This window comes from Palaemon carinicauda, chromosome 22 (genome assembly GCF_036898095.1).
Source record: "Palaemon carinicauda isolate YSFRI2023 chromosome 22, ASM3689809v2, whole genome shotgun sequence".
NCBI lineage: Eukaryota > Metazoa > Arthropoda > Malacostraca > Decapoda > Palaemonidae > Palaemon > Palaemon carinicauda.
The window spans coordinates 26,768,873-26,788,085 of record NC_090746.1 but is presented as its reverse complement, the minus strand read 5'-3'; the positions used below and the strand labels follow the sequence as shown (position 1 = coordinate 26,788,085).

Sequence of the window (19,213 nt, the reverse complement as noted above, 5' to 3'; positions counted from 1 at the left end):
CCCTCTACCGTGTAATGGAAGTCTATTTAACATTATTTAATGCTATTTGATAAAATGTTTTGATGCATTTTTACTCCTTTTTTGTATTTTGATGATATGTTAACTTGTAATTGGATAGCATATGCATTCAGTGTACTAGGATTGTACATTTATTCCGCTCCCTATGTTATACATTTATTGACTCCGTTTGTTGTACATTCATCCTGCTCATTTTCTTGTACATTAATCGAGACCCTTTTGTTGTACATTTATTCAGGTTCATCGATTTTTGTATCTGTTGATACAATCCCTTATGGTCAGGTAATTTTCCTTTAATTTGATATAATTTAGCTTTGCATTCATTTGATGTACTTGATTATGCATTCGTTAAATGTCACTTAATCGCTCCTTCATTCAGTAGTTTTCAATAAATGATACATTCATTTAGTGCCATTTCCGTAATTAATCGTTGGATCTCATTTTCATATGCATATATATGTTGCCATTTATTGAATATAATTTGATTATTCAATAATTTAAAGGCATTTGATTGAACATTAGTTCAATGAGGTTTCATTACATCTTAATTTATTGATATTTGGTATTGCATTCATTCGGTGTTTTATTAGATCTTACTGTCACCTGACGTCATTTTTTTTTTGTTTTTTTGTGTTTATTTGAATCAATATGTTACGTGTTCATTCAATGTCATTTTATTATAGGAAATTCGTCGTCATATGGTTGTTCATTCAATCACTATAGTTTAATTATACAATATTCAGACGAATGATACATCTTCATTCAGTCAATGCCATTTGAGCATGCATTTATTCAATTCCATTTAATTTTGAATTAAGGCAATCTTATTTGCGTATATATTCGTCAATTTCTGTTAGTTATTCCTAAATGTCACGTAAGTATGTTATATCTTAATGCAATATCATATGAATATGCATTCATTGGACACCAATTGGGTGTACAGTAATTTGTTGCGATTTTATTATGCACTTTCTGGACGTCATTTAGCTGTACACACATGCACAGTCGTTTAACAATACGGCCACTGCATGCCTTTGTCTGCGCTTTCATTCGCTATAAGTTGGTATGAATTCATGGAATGCAATTTGATTACCAACATAGGCATTAGTGTTATTTGACGTATTTGACCGTACATTCCTTCATAATTTTACCTTCATACAATGCCCTTTACATTGCACAATATATACTCTACATTTACTGTCATTACAATTAGGTTTTACTGTACAGTATATATATTTTTAGTGTCATTTGATTATGCTTAATTTGACGCATTTTAGTTATAAATTCAACTGAAGGATTTCCATTGAACATTATTACAAGGTCATTCAACAATAAATGCATTGGATAATATTTTATTCTAGACTTGTCTAGTGTAATGTTTACCTATACACTTATCATACGCCAATTGTTAATTCATTTATTGTGTGTCAAGTATGCAAATTCTTTTATTATGCACTCATTCGACACTATGTTGTTGAACATTCATGGTTTTTTAGATGTCATCTTCTTATATACATTTAATGGCATTTAAATGTTGTAAAACGTCTATTTAATTTCAATTAATTATAAATTTATGTGATTTATTTAATATTTTATTTCTTCAGTGCACTTTTATTATATATTCATGTAACGCTAATTAGATGTCTACTTATTCAGTGTTGTTTATTTATATATTTGTTAAACTTCCTTTGATTCAAGATTCCCTAAATAGTATTTAATTATACATTCATTTACCTTATTTAGTTATGTTTTGATTTGATGTAATTCGGTTTTACATTCATTTCACGCCATTTGATTAAACATTTATGTGACACCAATCTACTGTACTTGCACATTCATTCCATTTGATTTTATCAGGCTATGCATTGATGTGATACTGAAAATTAATTTTACTGTATTTCTATTTGTACTTCTTTTTGTGACTTTTCATCGTACAGATTTCATAACCCCATATATTTGTTTATAGTAATTTTACTGTATTGTCAATTCAGCTTATTTGACTTTTGGGAGTTCGTAGTCGAGAGTAGGATATACGGTTAATGGACAAATCTCGTTAGCAGCGGTTCTCCCTTTAAGCGGGTTTTAAAGTAAAATCATCCATTTACTCTGGCAGCAGATGATTTCAATTGCTCTCTCTCTCTCTCTCTCTCTCTCTCTCTCTCTCTCTCTCTCTCTCTCTCTCTCTCTCTCTCTCTCTCTCTCTCTCTCTCTTGGCTGTCAGTAATTTCTTTATATAACATATCTGATTTATTAATTCCTAAATCTGGGAAAAATTAAAAATTAATTTTGTCACATATTTTATAGTTTTAATAATTCTTTCCATTTATATTACATAAAGATGATAAATAAAAAGGTAATTTTATGTTATAACGTCGTGCAATGGAATGGAAGAATTTTATGTTAATTATCCTAAAATGAAAGGATAGTTTTAAATGGAGTTCTATTGGATAAAAATGTCAGATGTTTATTTTTATCTTTTGTAAATGTAAACAGTTTGGTCATATTTACATTCCATTCGAAATTAATTACTCTTTCCCGGCCAGGTCACAATGATTCCCATAATATTCTCAGGCGGCGTTTACGTATTTTTCTCAGAGTATGAAACATAGTACTCCCTTATCCTTTTCATAATTCAATATAGGAACCTAATGATCCTGGATTTTAATAGTTTTGTGTTGATAGCATCATAAGTGTTTGAGCTATCAGACCACTCATTGTACTCATTAAAAATGTATAGCTATTATATTTGATTCCTAAATTTTCTTTCAGAACGTTAATTGCAAACATATATATATATATATATATATATATATATATATATATATATATATATATATATATAATCTCCTACGACTATTGACGCAAAGGGTCTGTGTTAGATTATGCCAGTCGTCTCTGTCTTGAGATTTTAAATCAATACTTGTCTATTCATCACCTCTTACTTCAGGCTTCAAAGTCCTCAGCCATGTAGGAGTATATGTTAGGAATTGTTTGTTCCTTCAGATTAGAAAGGAAGGTAACATTAATTTATCAATAGCCGAAGACATGTGGAAAGTGACGTTTTCTTTTTTTTTTTTCCTGTAAAATGGGACTGAAATGATAACTCTTCAAGTATGTGGATGCAGTGATGGGATTAATCAACAGAAAAGAAAGTGGATTTAGGTACAAAATTGTGGGATAAGAAAATGGGTAGTGATTGAACCAATGGCATTGATATGGTGATCAGGTGAGTTGTTTGAATATTTATTAACAAATATATCGATTGGTGGAATGAAGGGAAGAGGTAAATCATAAAATATGTTGTGCAAGGAAGTAGCTGGCGTTTTGGAAAATATGGAAAAGAAACTCAGAGGGTCTTTGGATACAGATTGGAATGTGTGAGCGGATTGTTTTTTTCTTGCAGCATTCATTTAGAAATTGATATGTGAACATTGATTGTTACTGAAAGATAAAAGGTTGAATATTGTTTGTGTTGATTATTACTGAAAGATAAAAGGTTGAATATGGTTTGTGTTGATTATTACTGAAAGATAAAAGGTTGAATATTGTTTGTGTTGATTATTACTGAAAGATAAAAGGTTGAATATTGTTTGTGTTGATTATTACTGAAAGATAAAAGGTTGAATATTGATTGTGTAGATATGTGACAAAACAAAAGTCAAGATGAGAAAAGTGAAAATATATAGAACTGGAAAAAAAAATGGTTTAGTGTAAGTGATAGAGCTGAGTATTTTGAGATGGTTCGGTCATGGGGAAGGAATCTATGAGGATAGGTGGGTGTGGAGAGGAATATTTAGAATATTATCGATAAGGTTGTAAAAAAGCTTTGGGCTCCGAAGAGTGTTGACCTTTTGAAGATTAGGTTACTTGCCCTTGCCCGTTCTTGGTTAATGTTGTAAGCCACCACCACAGCTCATTGACCACCAGGTTCATCAGTGCTTGTGTTGTAAAAACCGATACCAAGCGTCTCAGCGATATTCTGGTGACCAAAACATGACCTTGCGTGGACAGCGAGAAACTAACTTACAGCTAATACAAGACGACATCGAAGATATTTTTTTTTCTTATATCCCTGGAATAACGGCATCTTATCTTTGAAACAAAAACTAATAGTAAGTAAGGGATATTGTATTATTAAGATCCAGACGTTTCTAATGTTTGTTTTCCTGCAAATAAAATACATTCCAAACCTTTACAATGTGTGCAGAAATAAGCGTGGTTTGTAATTGTGTACCCTTTTTTATGTAAATATTTCCTGCTACTTTTCCGCTTTATTTCAGATTTCTATGTAAATGAATGTTTACGTGCTGCATGATTGCATGAGATCATGTCTGGCCAGAAAGGTCAAGCACTCTACAACAACAATGTGGAAATAAATTTTATAGGAAGCAACATTGCAAGAGCTCATGTCTGTCCTGATGGACCAGGCAAGCTACAACATCGACGTAAATAAACTAGTAAATCCCAGCCAGCGTTTCTGTCCAAACCATGACCAGCAAAGTGTCAGCTGTATAGAGGATATTTCTGGAAACGGACCAAAGGACTTTTTCACTTTTGTTAGACTAACCTGTGGTTAGTGAACTCCACGAAATTCCACCTCTGCATCTACACATATTACAATATCTGAAACCGACTGCAAATGAGTTCACTTGGAAAAGGTTTTATTTAAAATTATTGCACATTGAGCAAACATTTCATCGAATGCTAATCGATCAGTAGGTGCATGGTAATGTGTCCAATAACTTTGATGAGAGTGAAAAATTTATAGATTATGATCTCTCTGTACGAAAGACTTTCTAATTATAGAAATAACCACAAAATTCTACACAAGAAATTAATAAGAGAATAATAAGTCTGCAAAATTTACGGATTCAACGAGCAATACTATCTGTGGCGAGCTCGCAAATGAGGCCATCTAACAAGCCTCTATTCCTATTATTTTATAAATCATGATTTTTTCTTTATATAAGATTACTTAGAATTTTATTCTTCTAGCATTCAAAGATATGCTTTTTCATATTCAAGGTAATTTAATGTTTTCATAACAGATAATTCTTTGTAATCTATAGACAGAGAAACCTAATCTTTATTTTGTCCCCCATGCGTATTTAATAGAACTCTTGGTAAGAGTAAACTGCTTTGGCGGAAACCTAATAGCATAATAGCATTCGGGTAATTTTGTATAGGGTTACATTCAGGGTAGCCAATTGAATAGGAAGGACTTTGTGTTGCTAGTCATTTGAGAGAGAGAGAGAGAGAGAGAGAGAGAGAGAGAGAGAGAGAGAGAGAGAGAGAGAGAGAGAGAATCGGCGCAATTATAGCAAAATAGGAAAGGAATAGAAAAACGTAATATAGGATTGTTCAAACAATGACTGGAAAATGGTTATATGAGTTCCAAGAGAGAAGTATTTATTTAATGGTTACGTGTAATCTGCAACACTAAAGTATAACGGTAATATGAAAGAAGGTTTTTGGGTCCATTTCCCCTAAGCGAATGTACAAATAAATACAGAAATAAACATTCATTTAAGTGATAGTTTAATAGTTGATTTTAAATGAAAGCGTTGTAAATCTGTTATTTGTAGTTGGGTAAATTGTCAGGAAAGCTAGACTATAAATTAACTGGCAGAGTATTTACAATTGAGTGTAAATAACAGTTAATACTACAATGATGCCGTGTGAAATATATTGAAATATTTAAAATTAATGTAGTCTCTACTGCAGACCATATTTAAAAGTCCTATACTCTTTAGATATGAAATTGTAGAATATGATTAAGAGATTATGGAATTTTTTTTATTATTGCAACGAAAATTCAGGAGAAAGAAGGTACTTGGAATATAAAAGTTTGATGTAATGAGTCTCTTAGTTCTTCATGGTTTTTCATGTTGGAAAGTAAAATTGAAGCCTTTGTAAATGCTTTTGTGTAATATTAAGAAGAAACTTGGATAATATATTTTAAACATTGTAAAATTTCCTGTCTCGAGGTTACTCGCATATCAGTATGATTACCCAGGTTTGTAACAGTTGTGAAGATGGAACGTCGGTCTAAAGTAAGGAATTCTCAGAATGAAAACTGAGGCAAGGAACATAGAATAAAACAAGAAAATTACAAATTATATTTAAATAAAGTAATAAAGTAATCGAAACAGATAATAACCGAGTACGATATGAAGCTTTGTTTCGTAAATTTCCATAGATTCAGTCTTAGCAGTTCGAATGAGAGTGACTAACGCATGAGAGATTGAATTATATAAATAAGTGTAATAGATGTTCGGAACAAATTTAGGAATCTAATTGGATAACACTCAAAATTGAAAACATTCTTAGAAAACACCATATACTACAACCAATTAAGTGAGTAAGTATATTATAAAAAGTGTAAAAGCAATGTTCACATTTATACTGTATGTGTAAACATAATTTTTACTTTGCGGAACATGGTGTTTGGTTACTGGTACAAATGTGCGGAAGAAAATATCAGAGTAACATAAATTAGATATTTACATCTAGGTCTTTGAGCATAATAAAAGGACGGATATCTTATTACGCATACACATACAGACAGACACGCACACATATGCTGTATATATACAGTATTTATATTATTTATGTATGTATAGATGAAAATTAATTGACAATGGCTTTGAAACTACTATTAAGTCATTGTCTTAACTAAATTTGTAAATAAATCATGCCTATAAGTTAGTCGAATGAGGCCTGCTTCGCTACTTTATGATACATAACGAAATTATGAGGATTCATTATCATGTGATTAAATAATCCAGTGTACTGTGATATATACACACATACACACATGCATGCATATATATTTATATATATATATATATATATATATATATATATGTATATATATACGTATATATATACTGTGTATATATATATATATATATATATATATATATATATATATACATATATACATATATATATATATATATATATATATATATACTGTATATGTGTATATATATATATATATATATATATATATATATATATACTGTATATATATAAATATAGTATATATGCTGTATATACATTATATTGTGGATTAATTTTCATGTGATAAAGTAATCCAGTGTACTGTTTATATATAGCCTACGGTATGTAACAGGATTTTTGATGATGTAGATTTCATCTGACACTTTAAGAATAGGTTTTAAGCAGGGGATGGTAGAATTTTTGCTTAGACTAATTTTAGGAGGATACCACTGTTGATGATAGCTAACCGACAAATTTAGAGTAACAGCTTAATAAAGTCACTAGCCTTAGATAATTGTAAAGTGATGTTCTGATTCGAGGTAAACGCCCTAACGAAAAGTTATATGGTAGAATATTCAATTCACTGATGATTATGTGGACGTACTAATGTTATCTTCCACTCAATTGCTAATAATATTATGAGGGTGGATTTCATTTACCTCTAAAACTGTTTGAAATGTTAAAAACAAAACCGTGGAGTATTCAGTGGTGTGCAGAAACAGATAATTGATATCACGTCAACTAAATTCAAAGATTTAGAAATAGTCTGGATAACCGATACCTAGAAGTATGCAAGAAAAGTACCACACAAGTGAGGAATATAGAAATATGATACATAAAGGAAATGCTACTAATTTTATCAGTTGTTCATTTCATAAAAAAATCGACTAAATGAATTGTTTATTTATCTTGAAAGTGAAGAGAACCAACTTTAATAACGGCATGTAATCACTAAAAACTACTTTTCCGAGCAAATCCCCTCCCTCCCACCATAAATTATTCTCTTGAGTAATGTGTAAGAGGATCGCATTCAACACGTTTCTTTCAGATTGATATAGTGCCTCGCAGAAAATCCCCTAGGAATAATCCCTTCACTCCTCACTCATAGTCAAGGGGCTTAGGCATTTCTTGCTTCTCGGTTCAGACATCTTAGGTTCTGTAGCAGGCTTCAGTAATGGTGATTTTCGGTTGCGATGGTACTAATGCTGCGATCAACCATTTTTTCGATTCAGGGGACCGGGATGAGAGGATTGTTACTCACCCCCCCCCCCCCCCGCGCCCTCCCATAAGAAACAGGGAAGGAATAGCTTGCTGAACCTTTTTGGTAATTTTCATCCATTCTTTGGAAGTATGGAAAGTGTTTCTTTTGATACAGAATTCCAATTTTAGGTGATTTATGATGTTAAAATGTTTTTTTTAATATTTTTGATAGGGATTTCCCGTTCCTGAATCTTGTTTGTCGTATCAAAAATATCAACATGCAGTCACTAAAAAAAATAAGCTTCTTGAATTACAATTTTATATTCCAGTACTTGGTCAAGTATGTTAATTCGTTGAACTACATCCATTCATCAAGTCTGGAATTGTGTGTGAGTGTTTTTTTTTTTTTTTTTTTTTTTTTTATGCGTGAAAATTTTAAACTACTTTCAAGGCTGAAATTAATTGTAATGTATTCAGGAATAGTCTTAAGGCTTTGAATGTTAGTAACAAAAGTCTTCAGTGGCTTGAAAGTGTACTTATGCCTAGAAATTTTTCATTCTTCTATACTCATTTTTTCTTAAAGTTTTAGGGCCCAAGATCAGTTTATTCTCTTCAATAGTAGCCATTATTATCTTTGAACATCTGTGGAAAAAGAGGAAAGGAAAATTCTTTCTGTTTTTATTTTTTTTAAAGAAACTACTACTAACTTTGATATATAGAAAAATTATTTCAGTTTTACTTTTTTAAAGAAACTACCACTAATTTTGATATAGAGCAAGATTCTTTAATTTTGAAGAAAAAAACGTGAATATTTACGTGAAAGTTTGACAGATATCAAATTTATTTTAAACCCAATCTCATCTTTATAACGCCAACAAAATCATGTAATAAATTTTCGCTTGTCCTAGTCCCTGTTCGAGTCCGATTTCCTCATTCAACTGATGGCACCCGATTTTCAAAATCTTTTATTTCGAGAAACAATCTGTGAAATGTCCAATTAAGACCTGATAGAAAACACCCCTGTGCAATGAATCTAAATTTTTCAATCGCAGACGTTTACTCAACCCTAATTAGTTGAGTGGAAGAGCAGCCAGTTGCAGGCAAGAGTGACGGCAGTAAAGCATCGGGTGGCAATTTACTGCGACATTACGAATTAAATTGCAAGCGAAGCCAGGTGCAGATTGCTTATATCCTGCGAAAGATATCGTGCAAATTGAATTCCTGATCACAAAATGAGTAAAGCAGGAAGTCGAATTATTGCCACTCACTTACGAAAGTTACGGTAGGTGTTATCTTCGCTGTAAAAGAGATAAGAATCGTTTAATTTGTTTGCATGACAGAGAATGAGCACAGATTATATATATATATATATATATATATATATATATATATATATATATATATATATATATATATATACATATATATATATACATATATACAGTATATATATATATATATATATATATATATATATATATATATATATATATATATATATATATATATATATATATTGGTCCTGGGGTCTGGGCACCAAAAATATATATTATAAATTATGGCTGGCAAGTTAAATAACCTCCCAAGTTCCAAACTTACCTATTTGTTTTTACATAAATCGGGTATTTTTACATAAATCTGTTACACTTGAATAATACCGAGCTCTGAGAAATTATATAACTTCCTGACGGCAATATATAAAAACACTGAATATTCAAAGGTCTCTTACGTACACTCAAAACAAACTGGGTAATTATTATTAAGAACTATTCAAAACAACCTCTTACTTCAATCCTTAAACAAGAATACGAGAGAGCTCGGTAAGAAATACTGGTGATCACTCGAAATATTAAATCTGAACAAAACCTTAGACTAAGACAAGAAAATATTACACTCTGAAAATTATATAATAACTTGACTCAAAATGTTAAATCTGAACAAAACCTGAGACTAAGACAAGAGAATATTACACTGAAAATTATATGATCACTTGTTTCACTGGATATTAATTTTGGATAATATCTAATCATGATAATTAATGACAATAGTTAACCTTTAATGCTCTAATGATTAAACTCTTATTGAAATTTACATAAAAGTAACTGATAAACTTAAGTGTTTTGGATCACAGGAGGTAATAGAACAGTTAAGCCAAAATAAATACACTTCACTGTTTTTACCTAAATCTCACAGGGCCAGCTACAAAATATTTATATAATACCAGCACGTACAATACCACAATGAATTTGAAATCGCCTTCAAAGTTTCTTAATGTTTGAACACACTACACACGATATATGTTGGGTAAAATACTTATTCACTTTCGAGAGGGCAGACACTCGAGACACTTGAGAGAGAAGTGAACTTTGGCTCTTAAAAAGGCATAGTCTGGATCGCTTCTGCTGCTATGCATTCCAGGGGGCGTATATATATTGACTTCATTATTCTAGATCCTTCTATTCAGAGGGTCTAGAAGTGTGGGGGCAGTGCCTAGCAGCGTAAGGTTGCCAACAATCAGGTATCCAACGTATATCAACGCACAAGCGAGGCGACTCTCTCTCAGCTAACTCCATCCACCTCCGTCCGTGAAGCAATAATAAAAAGATAAAACTAACTGTGGGGTTTTCAAGGACATTCTATACATGTGGATAATATAAGAATTGCGTAATCTCTCTCAAATATGACGCATTAAACATATAAACATAAAAAAGTTACATAAGCCCTAGTTCATACCTCGTAGGGTCAGTACAGCACACTTATTCGAGGTTGCGTAAGACTTCGTAACAAAATATGTGAAATAGAAAGTTAATTCTTAAAAAATAATGTAAATTTACGTACACTGACTTGGATATAAAATACAATGAAATGAACGACGAAAGTCTTATGTGATTTACATACAATCACTTACAAGTACAAGAGAGGAACTCACCTTACGAGCTGGCTATTCACCTCTTAAATACACAAATGAAATACATGAATAAAATATTTACTCTACACTAGACTAGCTTTGTAAGAATATATAGTGTGTTTATGTGTATTTGTGTGTGTTTGAGCATGCATGGATGTGTTGGCAATCATTCCTGGCATTGCCTTGGAAATTTCCTTGGTCAAAGTATAGGAGTGAATTTGCTTTATATCATTTCTCGGGAATAGATGCCAAAGCTAATTTGGGTGGTAAATGTGAAATGAGTTAAGGATTTCAAAAAGCATTCATCTAGAGTAGCCTCCACAATCGATCAAATTTCCCGAACTATCAACAATCCACGCAAATAGTTTCAAATATGAATCAATAATTTTCCTCGAAATACATATGTTATGCTTTACCGTCTTTAATTGTTTTAATCCTCTATTTCAAGTGGAATTTTATTCGTGTGAAAATAAATTATTATATTTTTGAAGCAGGATTGCCCTTTTGCATTCACTTTGCCTTGGGTTCTCATCGGTCGTCCTTTCCTCTTGAAGAATCTAATTTGGAGTGTTCCATTCCCGTATCTCTCATCTTCAGTGCCAATCTTTCTTTTATATCCGAATATCAGCAACCCCTCGGTAGGCCATCCCTCCCTAATCTTATCAACGCCATGTTCCATCAAGATCCAACGACGATGTCTTTTATCAGTAGAAAGTTTTCTCTTTCTCGAACATTTTTGATGAAATTATATAGAAACCGGAATTTTTTTTTTCTAGAAGGACATCAAAGAAGAAATATTTAGTGGGGAGAGGGAGGAATATATAAAAAGAAAACCAGCAATATTTTCCCTGCCTTGTTTTAACGAACGAATAAATCGTCAGAACCCGAGGATATTAATCCCCGGAGGTCCACTCAATTACCTGTAGAAAGATATACATTCAGATAAACCTGAGTAATGCAGCAATCAAGCCATTGTGTGTTAAGGAATAACAACATACGTAAATGCATTTCATTTAAGCTAAACACGGTAATGTCCTGCTTGAAATCAGCTCACTAAAGTAAAAGAGTAGTCCATGCGTTTTCTCATTTTCACATTGCATATGTATCCTCAGAATTTGTAAAACGGCGTAGAATAGGTGTTTAAAATAAGATTTTTTCAATTTGCGCTGCAAACGTTTCTGTAGCGCTGCAAGTGTTACTGTAGTAGTGTAGTATAATGGGAAAATATAACGAAAGACGACAATAGTTTGTAAACATACACAAGGCTAATTAGAGCGTCATACAGAATAAGTAATCAAGGCTTGAGCGGAAAATATGGTCCACAAAAGGAAAAATTTTATGTCTGCCATTAACAGAGACAATTCAAAGAAAAATATATTTTTTACGTCACAATAGGATTGGAAGCTTGTAATTCGTTACATTTTCAGCTTCTATTAACAGGAATTTGTGTAAGTTTCATGGAAAAAAAAAAGAAAAAAAATAATCTAACTACAAAAAGGATGTTTGCTTACTCGTGAAGCACTGGGTAGACTCAGAAGCAGCAGATGTAAAGCTGTTTGTGTATTAGTTATTTGTTTTGTTTTTTACCGTGACTTAACCAAAATCGTTGTACGGATGTGTGGTCGAACATATTTTGAATTTACATTGCAGTAATCATTTTCAATTTACTTAAGAATATTTCGTGTAAAAATCATGTTTACTTATAAACATGTAGAATGAATGAAGATTTTATATAAAGAATACATATCTTGTTTCATGTGTACATTAAGAAACGTAATTTTAGCAACTTACAAATTGTTTAGTTACTCTGATGAATAACAACCGATTTAATATTAACATTTTCTTATGTTGTGATGGATTTATTATTGGTAATTTGCAAACAATATTCCCTCGGAACCTTGAGGTTGTTGTCAAGTAATTCTTCGTAATGCATACACCTCTCCCTTGACATTTTTGGATATTTGCAACCAAAAATGGACCCTATTAATAACCTGACTCATTCCTTTGAATGGTTGTAAGTAGCATGCACTCCATGTGTAGTGATGTTCGATAGAGCCACGGGAATTGGAAATTGACAAGATTGATTAAACGAATTGGCGTCAATATCTATAGGAAATATACAATTTTTCATAATTCACGAAACAAAGGTTAAGTGTGACCGTTAAATCAAGAATCTATTAAGACCATTTACAAATTATTTAAAGAAGAAAGGCGAGATAAAAAAGAGGTGTGTTACTAGAGGTTATTGTGATTGAAATTAAAGAGAAAGATAAAAGTGGACTGCCTGTACATTAAAATCTTGTCAAGGCAACTTTCCTAAATAGAAATTAAAATGAGTACGTTACGATAAGGAAACCTCTTAAAATTATATAGTCTAATTCTTTAATGAATTCGGCATACCAGAATAAGGATAATTTGCGTAATAAAAGGATATTTGGTTAAACAACAGAACATTGAAAGCAGTATAAAAGAATAGAGAAACAGTACAAGGAGTCTGCTAATTGGGGAAACTTTATGAACAAGATACAAGATTCATTTCGGCCAAAAACTTATCAATCTAAGGAAATCTAACGAAAGTAGTCTTTGATTCAACTTTACTCGGAAGAATTATAAAATGTGCATACCAGTCCAAGGAGGACACTGCATGAATATGGTTTTTATCCAAATCCTTCATGGAGAAGAAAAGATTAGTTCCAAATTGTGGGCCTTAAAATCCATGATTGGGAAGTGATTTCAATATTTTCATATATACTGAAAATATCTTATCTGCATATTTTTGAGAAAACCTGAGTGATTTTTAAATCTGGAATTTTTTTATGCTTTGAATAAAAGTTCCTTGCTACTAAAATGGAATAAATGTCAGCATTTTTTATTTTATTTTTTATTTATATTTTTTTTAAAGGAATGTAAGCATAATCACGTACGAAAAAGCAGTTTTATCCAGCGATGAAAAATTGTGATGCGTTAAGGGGATGCCCATCTACCACTACTTAGTCTGTTACTTTGTCTTATCTTTTTTTTTGTTATTTATTTCCGCAATACATAGGAAATAATTTATTCGCCGTTTAGCTTAAAGAAAATATTTTATCAATTATGTAAAAACAGTTGGTGACCGTAATATCACTTCTTTACGTCAATATATCCGTTCTAAAAACGGTAAATGCCTGGCAACATTTATATCAGGATTCTAACCGTTTTATTTACGGCCAACTTTCAAGAGTAGAGAATATTCTAACATGTAAGAAAAAGAAATTCGTAGGGCAAGACATATAATGAAAATGACAGATAATAGATGGACAAGAAGAATAATTGAATGGATCCCTAGATGTAAAAGAAGCAGAGGAATGAAGAGAAGACGTTGGATCGACAAGCTAAGAAAGTTTGCGAAGGATATGGCTGAGGCCCTTGTCCACTGTGAATTAGCAATGGCTGTGATATATATATATATATATATATATATATATATATATATATATATATATATATATATATATGTATATATATATATATATATCATTATCTCATCCTATTTATATTGACCCAAAGGGCCTCGGTTAGATTTCGCCAGTCGTCTCTATCTTGAGCTTTTAATTCAAAACTTCTCCATTCATCATCTACTTCGCGCTTCATAGTCCTCAGCCATGTAGGTCGGGGTCTTCTAACTCTTCAAGTGCCTTGTGGAGCCCAGCTGAACATTTGGTGAACTAATCTCTTGAGGAGTGCGAAGAGCATGCCCCAACCATCTCCATCTACCTCTCATCATGATCTCATCCACATATGGCACTTGAGTAATTTCTTTTATAGTTTCAGTTCTAATCCTGTCCCGCCATTTAACTCCTAATATCCTTCTGAGACCTTTGTTATCAAATCTACTAAATCTATTGGAGATTTTTTCATTGTCATAACATAACTCATGTCCATAGAGTAACATCGATCTTACTAAACTGATATATAGTCTGATTTTTATATGTAAATTCACATGATTTGATTTCCGAATTTTACTTAACCTAGCTATTGTCTGATTTGCTTTTTTTAATCTTTCATGAAACTCTAATTCTAAAGACCCTGTATTGGACATCATAGTTCCTAAATGTTTAAATGATTTTACCTCATTAATCCTTTCTCCTTCCAATGATATTTCATGTTCCATTGCATACTCTGTTCACATCATCGCTTTCTTTCTTCTATTTATCTTCAGCCCAACCTCGTGTGATATTTCATGCATTCTGGTAAGCAAGCATTGCAAATCCTGTGGTGTTCTGCTAATAAGAACATCATCATCAGCACACTCTAGGTCTGCTAGATTCCTATCACCAATCCAGTCCAATCCTTCTCCACAATCTCCGACTGTTTAACACATTACAAAATCCATGACGAGGATAAACAACATAGGTGACAACACATTTCCTTGGAGTACTCCGCTGTTCACTAGAAATTCATTTGATAAGACTCCATTAACATTAACTTTGCTCTTTCTATGCTCATGAATAGACAATCAAATATACATATTTAAGAGGAAAACCATAATAACACAGGAATCTCCAAAGGCTTTTTCATAGTCCACAAATGCCATCAAAAGTGGATTGCTATATTCTACGCATTGCTGTTCATGTCTCAAAATTAAAATTTGGTCAGTACAACTTCTACCTTTTCTAAATCCTGCTTGTTCATCTCTGAGCTTTTCACCAATCTTTCTCACCAGTCTCTTCAGAATAAGCATACTATACATTTTCATAACAACTGACGTAAGTGTTATGCCTCTGTAATCATTACAGTCAGTCAGTTCTCCTTTTGTGCCATTTTCACCAACACGCTTAACTCCCATTCATCGTGTGTTGGCTCTTGATGCCACATTCTACAAAATAATCTTGTAAGTACTCTGGGAGTCACTTCATTTTCGGCCAGTATCATCTCGGCAGGAATTCCATCGTATCCTGGGCCTTTCCATCTCTTTATTATTTTGAGAATAGCTTCAACTTCAAACACACGGAATTCATTCATGGGCACATCAAAGTCTTCAACAGCTTGAGATATATTAATGAAATTATTCCCTTCATATCTCGTATTCATAACCTCACTAAAGAGTTCCATCCAACGTTGTCTTTCTTCATCTTCAGATGTTATAACAGATCTTTCTCTCTTTTTGACGGTCATATGCTTCTGCTCCCATAGAGATTTCATTAATAATTCTACGAGCAATTCTTTCGCCATAGCCACTTCCTGAATTCATAGCTTTGTCAGCCTCATCTGCTTTACTGTCTAAATATTCTCTCCAGTCATTCCTAACTACTGAAATACTTGTAATTTTCATTACTTCCCTAAACTCTCAATAATTAATTTCTGTTTTTGTCTCCTATTATAGTATCCAAAGTATCATTTGATATTTATGGCTTTCTCCATGGAACTACGTGTCCCTAGACTTCACTACCAACTGACTGATATATGTTCTTAATATTACACGTTTCTTCATTAATTGTCTGTTCTTCATCTCTTAAAGTCTCTAAGACTACAAACCGATTCCTACATTCAATTCCAAATGTTTTTCTGTGCTCTCCTTCTAAAAGCTTAGTTGTATCAAACCTAGGAATTCTATCTACCCTTCTGTTGTGTGCTGTCAGTTTGAATTTCAGTGTGGCAATGAGGAGCTGGTGATCTCTACCAATATCTGCACCTCCGAGTCCTCCTTCTCTCTTTATTAATGGCAATGTGATCTATCTAATTTTTGTAATTTCCACACAGTGAAGTCCATGTATACTTGTGGGTGTTCTTGTTTTGAAAAAGAGTACCTCCAATGACAAGATTGTTTGTTGAACAAAAACTTATGAAATGTGCTCCATTTTTATTTGCAACTTCTATCCCTTGATTATTTCTTCCAACTTTAGCATTGAAGTTGCCAATCACAATCTTGATATCTCTCTGGGATATCTTCTATTACACTCTGCAGTTCTTCATAGTATTCATCTTTCCTTTCTTCAGGGGAATCATTTGTTGGGGCATAGCAAACTATAATACTCATGTTTCGCGGCTTTGATTTGAACTTCGCTAGTAACAATCTACTATTTACAGTTTTCCACTCGGTTAATGCCTTTCCCGCTTTTGGTGTCATCATCATTCCTACTCCTCTTCCAACTGCATCTGATCTTCCTGAGTAGATATATATTTTGCCTTGGTCTAAAGTTTCCTTACCAATCCCCCTTACAACGTGTTTCACTTAGGGCAAAGATATCCAAACTAAATTTCATAAATTCACTCTCCACTTGCTGTAACTTCCCAATCTGATTCATGGTTCTAACATTCCAATTACCTATTTTCAATTTTTCTTTAGTATTTATAAACTGGGAGATTTTTAGCACCCTGTTACGCCCAGTAAGAGGGCCAATCTTTCATCTTCTCTTTCCATGACTGACTAAATCCATAGAGGATTCATTGGCTATATACATCAAAGAATAGCCAGTTCCTTGTGATGCACAGTGCCTGTCTAACTAAGGTAGGTGACCCATGCCAGTCCATACTAATTCCAGTAAGATCACCCGCTAGCCTTCAGCATTGAAAGCCGAAGAGACAGTTTATCCATCGCGTTAAACCCAATATATATATATATATATATATATTATATATTATATATATTGTATATATATATATATATATTGTATATATATATATATATATATATATATATATATATATATATATATATATACACGCACAGTATGGCAGCATGGTGACGGATTAGGTTTAAGGCGATAGACATACTTTCTCTTCGGGTTTTACTTCTGATGTTTATTGGAATACCTTATTAGAATTAGTATTGACCGACAGGGGTCACATGCCTTAGTTAGATAGTCACTCCCCGTCACAAGGAACCGGCTATCCTTTGATGAATCTAGCCAGTGAATCCTCTATAGATTTAGTCAGTCAATGAGACGACTAGCGAAATCTAACCGAGCCCCTTTGCGTTAATAGACGTAGGAGGAGATGATGTAAAACTTATGTAAAGACTGCTTTTACATTATTTTAAGTAAAGCTTTAACCTTCATTATGTTCTAGAATACGTTATTTCGATATGAAGATATTTTCTAAGCATACTATACAGTACATAATAATACTGGTGCTACTATAGCGTGAGGTCTACCGCCATATGTCGCCTACCCAGGTGGAGGGTGAGGTCTACCACGTGACCAAGGTCCCAGAGGCCCGCACCTATCTATCGAACATGTGAACTGCCCAAATCCATAAAAAACGTGACCTGTCCATATAAAAGGAAGCAAATGGAGCTCCTAAATCAGATTTTCCCTCGGCCTAAAGGAGATATCAATTGAGCGATCGTGGTTGGACGCTAAAACGATGATTCTGAAGAGAATGCGAGGTGTTGGTCGTCAGCTGTTCCAGTCTCATCTTGATCATTTTTGCTGGAAGGTGATGAGAAAAAATTTCAATGATCTATTTGTGTCATTCTTAGAAGATGTACGAAGTGTGTATCGCTAGATTAACCTCTTTGATGTAAGAAGAGTGTATCGCTAGAATAAATGTATGGAAATATACGATAACCTGTTTGATATACGAAGAGTGTATCGCTAGAATAAATGTATGAAAATATACGATAACATGTTTGATGTACGAAGAGTGTATCGCTAGAATAAATGTATGGAAATATATAATAACATGTTTATTTTTACCTTTATTCCTTTTTTTTAATGTAATTAGAAATCCAATTATCTATTTAAGTAATTTCTAAGATATGTTTAAATCAAGTGTTTATTGCTTAAACAAATGTATGAAATGTGTTTTATCTATGAGGGACGAATAACTCAGCAGTAGACCTCACGCTATAGTCCTAACGGGAGGTAGATCTCACGCTATAGTGTGGTAGACCTCACGCTATAGTAGCACCATAATACCTCTTTTTGGATCTCCTTCAGTCCTTGACCCTAGCATTTCTCAATTTTTTTAAATGAATATACATCATTGTTCAAATACTGACATTTCAAAGAAGATAAACTTCGTTGTTTTTAAGATAAACTGTGTATGAAAGTGACTTGCCGCTCATTGTATATATATATATATATATATATATATATATATATATATATATATATATATATATATATATATATTAATTATAAGCAGTTATCCTCCAGGATACTAAATAAAAAAAAGATATATGGAAAATTGAGATTTCTTGTTTTACCGTAAGAGCCATTGAATGGGAAGAGGTTGTCACGGGAGGGAAGGTGGGTTGGGGTGGAAGAAAGGTTTAAAGGAAAATTTCTGGTAATAAAGACGGAGGAAGATAAAAGATGA

At 32.6% G+C, this 19,213-nt stretch overlaps 1 protein-coding gene and 1 long non-coding RNA gene across 2 annotated transcripts in view; one reads left to right on the top strand and one right to left on the bottom strand.

Annotated features, from left to right (window-relative positions):
* The window catches only part of LOC137616380 (uncharacterized), a 504,367-nt gene extending 499,894 nt beyond the window's left edge, over nt 1-4,473 (top strand). The window contains exon 5 of the long non-coding RNA XR_011039411.1: nt 4,299-4,473. This is a non-coding gene — a long non-coding RNA (uncharacterized lncRNA). The remainder of the gene's footprint in view (nt 1-4,298) is intronic.
* The window catches only part of LOC137616379 (diuretic hormone receptor-like), a 399,151-nt gene that overhangs the window by 166,947 nt on the left and 212,991 nt on the right, over nt 1-19,213 (bottom strand). The gene's annotated exons all lie outside the window — the stretch shown is intronic.